Genomic DNA, 8,808 nt, shown 5'->3' with positions numbered 1-8,808 from the left:
GAGTCAATAACTTGTAACGGTAATTAATTACTTTTTGAAAGAGAAAAACTGTAACTGTAATTAATTACTTTTACAAAGTAACTTTCCCATCCCTGCTTTTTTGACATAGTTCCTTCTTCATGTTTTTCTCGATATAACTCCTTCTACGACTCAAGCATCGATATACTGTAATTCAGTGTGAAAATTATTTATTATAAATTATAATCAGAAAAAACTGTTTTCTTTTTGAAATTTTCTAATGTCATATCCAATAATAAAAGATTATAGCGCTACTAATAATGAAAAGTTGATAAGTTTTCATCGGAAAATCACTGCTTCAGTAAAGCTATTAAGGGGATGCTGGAGTAATCAAATTGTTCGGACATTGCAGATCGATATAAATCTCCGAATTTACTGAACGGAATCAAAAATCCTCTTATGGAATTAAAGTATAGACCCAAAATTGTGGGACGTGCCGCAGTGAACTTTATATTACAATCGAAAAAATAGTTAAAAATTTACATTTTTTCATCTCGTAGAGCTGTCACCTGACGTAGATGGTTCCTTAACAAAAGCTTTACAGCTCGTATGGACAAAACGACAGTTCTACGTGCACTCAGCATTACGTGCATTTAGTTTTACGTGCACAAACAATACTGAGTTTAAACTAAGATTAAAAGCTTAAAAAGAGAAAGATTTATATCGATCTGTAAATTACGTGTATACGAATGCTGAGCAAAGACTCGGAATGTTAAACAAAGCAATAATCGTGTCTAGTAATAGGTATTCGATCTTAAGACGGCGTTGCAATATATTAAATAAGGACAGATGTATGCGTTTGAGTGAAACAGAACGATAATGTAAGAAATGAATTAAAGATGTCACTATTATTAACTTTTTTTTATTTGGAATTTAAAAAATCTGTATTATAGACATCGATTAAGTTTGGCCGTCACTCCAGCATCTTCTTAAAGGATCTAAGGAATTATCAGTGACCTTTTTTTAGTTTCTTACTGGATCTAAATGTATAAACCAATGATATTAAAGAATTTTACAATAGTTGCAATGCTACTTTTTCTGGTGAACGCAGCAGTAATTTCCATAATTTAATTATTTCTTCTTGCCAAAATTTAAGAAGAAAAATGCCCTCCACCTGCGTATGCCCATGAATCTGACCATTGCTGTCCCAATCATGTAATGACACAGAATGCTGTTAAATATGCTCGGTAGACACTGCATATATCAGTTGAGATTGTAAATAAAATATACTGGAAAAATTTGTAATTTACAACACTTTTACAAATGAACTGCAATAATATTTTTTACATATTCAGTGGAATAATATTAACGTATACTTTGAAACTATATAGACACAATATATTTTAAAAATGACAAAAATTTAATGGAGAAAGAAAGAGAGAGTAATAAATTATTTTGTAAAATAAAATATCTCTTCTGCCAAAAAGAAGATTCTATAAAACTGTAACGAGTAACACTATAACGTTACACAAACAAGATTTGGGATTACTCTCTCTCCTCCCTCCCGCCTCTCATCACCCCCTCTCTTTATCCATCCTTCTCTTTCTCTCTTCTTTTCCAAGTCCCCTCTTTCCGCATTGCATGCTACTGTGATAATTCGAATCGATAAGCTGATAGAATAATAGAAAAAATAAGTCATATATCATATTCTGATTACAAACACTAACAAAGTAAAAATAAGTAATAAACAAATACGCATTTACTAATTTATTCAACTGCACATATAGTCGGAAAGCCGCTTGAAAAAATCGTGACTATTTTATAAAAACAATTTTTTTGAAATTTTATTGAATTTAGAATAAAAGTTAAAAAATGCTAGAGTTAGCAGGTCAGGTGTTAGAACCTCTGGTACCGGCACTCCTTCACAAACATAAAAAATAATAATGTAACAAAAGTATTTTATAAAAGCTGAAAATTTATGTACGAATAGTTTTTGCAATAAAATGTAGAAATATAATCTTCAGACAGTCCAGTCGGTACATATCGCGTCAGCGTTAAAATGTAAAAAGAAGTATACATATACAACGTAACTGTTTCGTAAAATTTGAAATTTGGTAGAGCATTAAATTATTTAATACTATATACAAAAGATACTCAGCTTTCTGATGGGACTTCTGATGACTAACATCTTGTCAGACGCAATCAAAGTAACAGTATTATGCGTGCCCGTGGCTGCGCGGGCTTGCACTACTCTTTATCCTAGGTTTTTATTGTATATATATGTATAATTATATATAATATAATTATAAACAATGAATCTACGTTTCTGTTTATAAATTAGAAATTCTCTTTAAATATTAACCATATTGATACATTGCAGATGTAATATCTATGTTCAGTTATCACAGAACGTTGTTCGAATAAACCGCGCAACTTCGAACAATCAGGTAAAGTATTTAAATGTATTGACCCGAAAAATGGACACTCATTTTTAAATAAATAACCACAGTTGTGATAATTGTATCAACATGGTTAATATTTTAAAAAATTTCCAATTTCTAAATGTAGATTTATTATTTATAATTATATTTTATACATATACACCTTTGTTCTAAATTTTTCTTAACTTTTATCGAAAAATGTTTTTAAATTAACACTACTTAATTAGATGTAAAAGTGATACAACAGAAACCTAGGATGAAGAGTAGTGCAAGCCCACGCAGCCACTAGCCGCACGCATATCATTACTTTGATTGGGTCTGACAAGATGTTAGTCCCGTTAGAAAACTGACTGTTTTTTTCGTATATAGTATTAAATAATTTAGCTCTACCAAATTTCAGATTTTATAAAATAATTACGTTGCGTTTTTTTTCATCTTTAAGCTAGCGCTAACGCGACATGAACCGACGCTGAGCTGTTTAATTATATTTTACGATACGATTATATTTCTACATTTTGTTACAAAAATTATTCGTACATAAATTTTCAGCTTTCATAAAATACTTTTATTACACTTTTTTTTTTGACGTCTGTGAAGGAATGCCGACGCCAGAGGTTCTAACACCTGGTCTGCTGACTTTTATTCTAAATTCAATCAAATTTTAAAAAACTAATTTTTATAAAATAGTCACAATTTTTTCACGTGGTCTCCTAGACACTTAATGTATTTTCAAATACTATATTCTTAAAAATAATTTTTTACAAAAAAATATTTTACTGTTTTTTCCAAATTATTACATGAAAAATACTGTATTTGGTTGTATTAAAGTATGCTCTATCCTACACACTGCACAGCTATATACATTAGACTGATAAGGAAAACATAATTTTTGTTTTAAATCGGCCTCAGCTCAAAAGCTTCTATTTCATGCCAAAGAACACTTTTAAATTTTTATCAAAAAATATTATGAACTTAGAGGTCGCTAATAAACGATTTTTAAATCAAAGTTTTGATTTTTCTTAATACATATATTTGATTTGTTACAAAAATAGCTTAATCCGGATTTTAAATGTGAACTGTACGTTTTTTTGGTCGCTGAACACGATGCAACAATTCATTTAGTTCTACGACATAGGCCTTAAGAAATACAACTTGATTAATTTGAAAAAAAATGACCAAATTTCGAGGTCAAAGTCGATTTTAACAAAGTACAAGCGTTTAAATGGGTCATTATTCCCTTCAAATTGTAGGTCTGTTCACCCAGAATAAGATCTAGTTGGAATTTTCCCTGGACCTCCTACAAAGCCTTTAAAAATTACATTTAACTAGATTACAAAACGTTTTTATGGATAGAAAAAATTATTTTTTTCACATTAATAAGGCTATATTTCTTAAAGCATATGTCATAGAGCTAAATGAATTATTGCATCGTGTCTAGCGACCAAAAAAACATACAGTACCACATCACATAAAATCTGGATTAAGCCATTTTTGCATCAAATCAAACATGTTTAAGGAAAATCGAAACTTTGATTTAAAAATCGTTCATCAACTACCTCTAAATTTTAATTTTTTAAAATAAAAATTTAGGGATATTTTTTTGGCATAAAATGGAAGCCTTTGAACTGAGAGGCCGATTAAAAAAAAATTTTATTTTCCTTGTCAGTCTATATACATACGGAACTACATATAATTACATATATGACAATTTCTATATATTTTGTCAACAGAATGATAATTATAAAATGTTTTCATTTCCTAGTCATGTGCTTAATTACAATTTAAAAAGAATGAACAAACATCTATATACAAAAAGAAATAAATTTTATGTCAATTACATACAAGATATATCATTTTAATTGACGCATTCAAATATCTCTTGAACAGTGCATTTTAAAGAAAAATGTTTCAGACAAAAGTTACATGGTTTTGAGGGGGACATAAGATGATGCTACTGGTTTGACATTGGAAAGTTGTTTGAAGGTTACGTAAAGGTGATCATCAATTTCTTAAATGGAATCCCATATATTTCATTACATATTCTTGTAGCTTACCTCGAGAGCTTTCCAAAACACTATAATTAAGTTTATTTTCATTAAGTACTTTTCAAGTTATAAGGCTTGCAAGTTACAGCACCGCCAGCATTTAAGCATTACCCAAGAGTCCGATCGACGGCTAAAATCTCTTAAATGTTCAGGATCATGATCTGGATAATATTTGTCAAGATCAAGGCCATTGGATGTTGTTCCTCTTATTTTCATTTTTACGTAGAAATGTAATTTTTAGTGCAAAAATGAAAATAAGAGGAACAACCTCCAATGGCCTTGATCTTGACAAATATTATCCAGATCATGATCCTGAACAACATTCATCAAGAGATTTTAGCCGTCGGTCGGACCCTTGGGTAATGCTTAATGCTGGCGGTGCTGTAACTTGCAAGCCTTATAACTTGAAAAGTACTTAATGAAAATGAACTTAATTATAGTGTTTTGGAAAGCTCTCGAGATAAGCTACAAGAATATGCAATGAAATATATAGGATTCGATTTAAAAAATTGATGATGATCTTTACGTGACCTTCAAACAACTTTCCAAGGTCAAACCAATAGCATCTTATGTCCTCTTCCAAACCATATAACTTTTGTCTGAAAAATTTTTCTCTAAAATTCACTGTTCAAGAGATATTTTAGTGCGTCAATTAAAATGATGCACCCCGTATATACAGAGTGAATCAGAGTCGTTGAACCAATTCTACCCTATCAGAAAATTATCGACTTCATACCTAATTGAATTATAACGTGTGCAGTCAATTATTTTCTCATAGGGTAAAAAGCTTTAACGACTCTGATTCACTTTGTATTATATATATATTTTTTTTTATGTAAATTGTTACAACTGTATATGTCCAATTTAAGTTAGATAGCAGACCTTTTTTTCAATGATTATCCGAAAGAATATGTTAATTAGAATATTTATGTAAAACAGAGTGTTATGTGATGTCTAATCATCATCATATATCAGCATATATACCTATTTTATAAGTTCATATATGTATAGTATAATAAAATAATACTAGTTTGTTACATTTTATTATATAATTATAATGTATATTCTCGACTCTGATTTTTTTCTCAGTCAGATATTCAAACCATTAATACATAAGTATCAACATTTGTATCCTGTAGTGTTCTATAATAAGATTAATCGGCGTGCAAATGATCTCTGACACATGACCATATTTTAAGTTCATAAATATGAAATAAAAAACATAAAAATCGTTAATGAATCTTTGTTTAAAGCAATTAATAACGATATTTATGATTAATTTTTTTATTGCTAAATATTGTATCATTATATCATACTGTTTTATCTTAAATAGTTTTATAAAAAAATATTATATGTATAAGCCGAACATGTTTCTTGTTCTCTAAATGTACTAAATAACTATATATTATGAAGTTATTAATTTATTTAAATGACAAATTGTAAAAATAAAGATATAAAAAAATATGTACGTGTGCATCATTTTTATTCAACAATTATTATTCTTCCAAAATATATGTGGAATTTACATTAATATATTTTGTTATAATCGTAGCATTGCATGCAATACTTAAATGATAAAAATGAAAATTTTGCCATAACATTATTGATCACGCGCGCATTTCGAACTTCTTTTTTTTGTACAATAATAATAAGTAATCAATCAACTGATATGTGAATAATACAATTAATAAGCGAGAAGAGTCTTATATTAATTCTATTTTTGCGTGATTTTTACAATAACTAAAAATTGCAATATGTATATTAAGAATTAAGATCTGCTTCGACCGCGCGAATAAGATGTTTTCTCTTATTTGTAGTGGAAAGGCTCCTATTCCCAGTCAGAAATGATAATGGAATCGACATCGAATCGATGTCGATTCTATTATCATTTCTGACTGCCCAGATAGCACAGTAACGTTTTAAAAATGCACTTAAAACGTACACGTTGGACGTTTTGGACATATTAAAAACGTACACGTTGGACGTTTTGGACATATTAAAAACATTCAGATTAGATCCATGGACATTTTAAAAACGTTTCAAAAACATCCAGTGTTACCATTTTGAACTTTTTAAAAACGTCCATTTTAGGAATGGACTAAAACTGGACCAAATTAATACATTAAACAAATTTTAGACCATAATCAATACAAAATGATTCTTATATGAGTATTATTATTGATTAATATCTTATTCCATAATACGCATCATAAAATTATAATTAAAAAAAAAAAACGTTTTTCCCTGAATTCGGGAACCTATTTCATGGTGCTTCGAAGCGATCACCCATCCGGTTACATACCGCCATCCACTATGCTTGACACTTCTGAAATCGTATGGAAACCGCTACACTTCGATGATCCACGAATACCTATATAATCATGGATGTATAATTACGATACATCTGTTCAATATAGTCCTAATAGAAATTTCTGCAGTTCAACTGAATATCCAGTCAATTACTGTCTAATATTTAATCTTAATGTTATTACGACTATTTTCAAGTTAGGAAATCATACGCTGTACTTTCACAATACCAGTTATCATATACAGTAACAGTATGATAGCGATTTTTTGTGAGGATATCGTGGAATATCGCACGCTTGGTTATCTGGGTAGATTTTTCATCGTTGAAAATTTTCATCACAGCACAGATGTCCTAGGGACGTCCATAGGACGTTCAAAAGATGTCCGTACATACTAACAAAAGTGAAATTCCTCGTGCGGTCTTAAAAAATTTTTCACTTGTCAAGTCAGCGAAAGCAACACGTCGCGAGCAGATTTAGAAAATTTTTTGTATTAGATAAATATTATTTAAATGTCCAAATGTGAATATACTTTGTACGTTGAATTAGTTTTTACGGGCAGAATTTAAAAACCTAATAGATCATTTTGAAGGAAATTTAATAAGCTTTGCGGTAATGTTATATAAAATTTAATTCAAATTTGATTTTTTTTTTAAATTAAAGAAATGTTTTTTATATGTAAATTATGAAATATTGTAAGATTTGTATAAAAGAATCAGAAATTTTCTAAGAAGTTATAAAATTATACAGAAATTCTAAAAATTCTGAAATTTACATTAAAATTATGGAAAATTATATAAAAAATTGAAAAAAAATTTTATGAACCTGATGGAAATTTTTCCCAGATCTTTCATATCATTTTTAAGTGCTTTAAAACATTTGTAGCATTGCGTTAACCGTATCCTTTATAATGCATCTTAGGCATTCTGCGACTCTTGTAGATCGGGCTTAAATGAATACTACTGTCTATATCGAATAATTCTAATAAAATTAAAAAATTAAAAAGATCCAATTATGTAATTGCAAAAAATGTAATCTAGCTTCTATCAAATTTCTTTTTATTGAGTATTAAATGATACACTATATATTTTGTGTGAAATAATTATTACAAATAAGACGCAAAAAGTACAATTAATAAACTTAATATATCTCTAAATTTAAGAAATTTTTTACAAAGATGTGAAGACAATGGAGTAAATAACGACTAAAATCTTAAGAATTAAGTAATTAAACAATGGATGCATTCGGAACGACAACCACTCACTGAGCATTCAATGAGCTCTTAGATTTGATTAGTCTACATTTTAGGATCTAAAGGAATATGCCAATCAAGTGAAAGAGCTCATTGAGTGCTCAATAGGTGCATCAAGAAGTACGACCGATCATTGAGTGCTCAGTGAGCTCTTGTACCTGTTTGGTCTATATTTGTAGATCTAACGGAATATGCCAATCAGATGCAAGAGCTCACTGAGCGCTTAGTGAGCGGTTATAGTACTGAATGTACCTATTGGTCGGTATTCATAGTCAGATCTTATATTTAAAACCGTCTTAAGTAATGTCTTAAGATGCTAGTGCAGTTCTCTGATTGGTTCATGACATCTCAAGATTGTACTTAAGATGGTCTTAAATATAAGATCCGACTATGAATGGTCGCGTTCAGCAGACTCAACTATTGTGGAGCGAATCCGTGAGCGCTCGCTACTATTGGATGATCTAGAAGAATACACCAATAGCAGGGAATGTTCATGGATCTGCATTGCCACCCTTTATTGTCATTCTGAATACATCTAAATGCACCAAATAAAACATACAAAAGGATTTTTTTTTTTTTAGCTGAACTTTTGCACCAATTCATCTTTCTTTCTTTTCTCTTTAGGAGGAAAGAAGAAGAAGAAAGATGGTGCAAAAGTTCAATCAAAAAGAACAGGCCTGTTATGAGCAAATAGGTATATATACAGGGTGTTTGGCGACTACCGCATTTTTTGTCATACGTGAGTAGAACAGCCTATACTGAATCAAAAAGTCCTGTACCATTTTGAGGTGTCAGCAATAGTTAAC

The 8,808-nt window shown here is 29.8% G+C and overlaps 2 protein-coding genes across 3 annotated transcripts in view; one reads left to right on the top strand and one right to left on the bottom strand.

Annotated features, from left to right (window-relative positions):
- Positions 1-8,808, top strand: part of LOC108760501 (uncharacterized) — a 52,126-nt gene that overhangs the window by 35,894 nt on the left and 7,424 nt on the right. The gene's annotated exons all lie outside the window — the stretch shown is intronic.
- LOC108760503 (uncharacterized) overlaps positions 8,675-8,808 on the bottom strand; it is a 1,655-nt gene continuing 1,521 nt past the window's right edge. Inside the window, exon 6 of the mRNA XM_018506501.1 lies at positions 8,675-8,705. The gene's annotated coding sequence lies outside the window, so the exon portion shown is untranslated. The remainder of the gene's footprint in view (positions 8,706-8,808) is intronic.

The sequence above is a fragment of the Trachymyrmex cornetzi genome, unplaced genomic scaffold, assembly GCF_001594075.2.
Source record: "Trachymyrmex cornetzi isolate Tcor2-1 unplaced genomic scaffold, Tcor1.1 scaffold225, whole genome shotgun sequence".
In the NCBI taxonomy this organism is placed as follows: Eukaryota; Metazoa; Arthropoda; class Insecta; order Hymenoptera; family Formicidae; genus Trachymyrmex; species Trachymyrmex cornetzi.
This window is presented reverse-complemented; position numbering and strand designations above follow the sequence as displayed.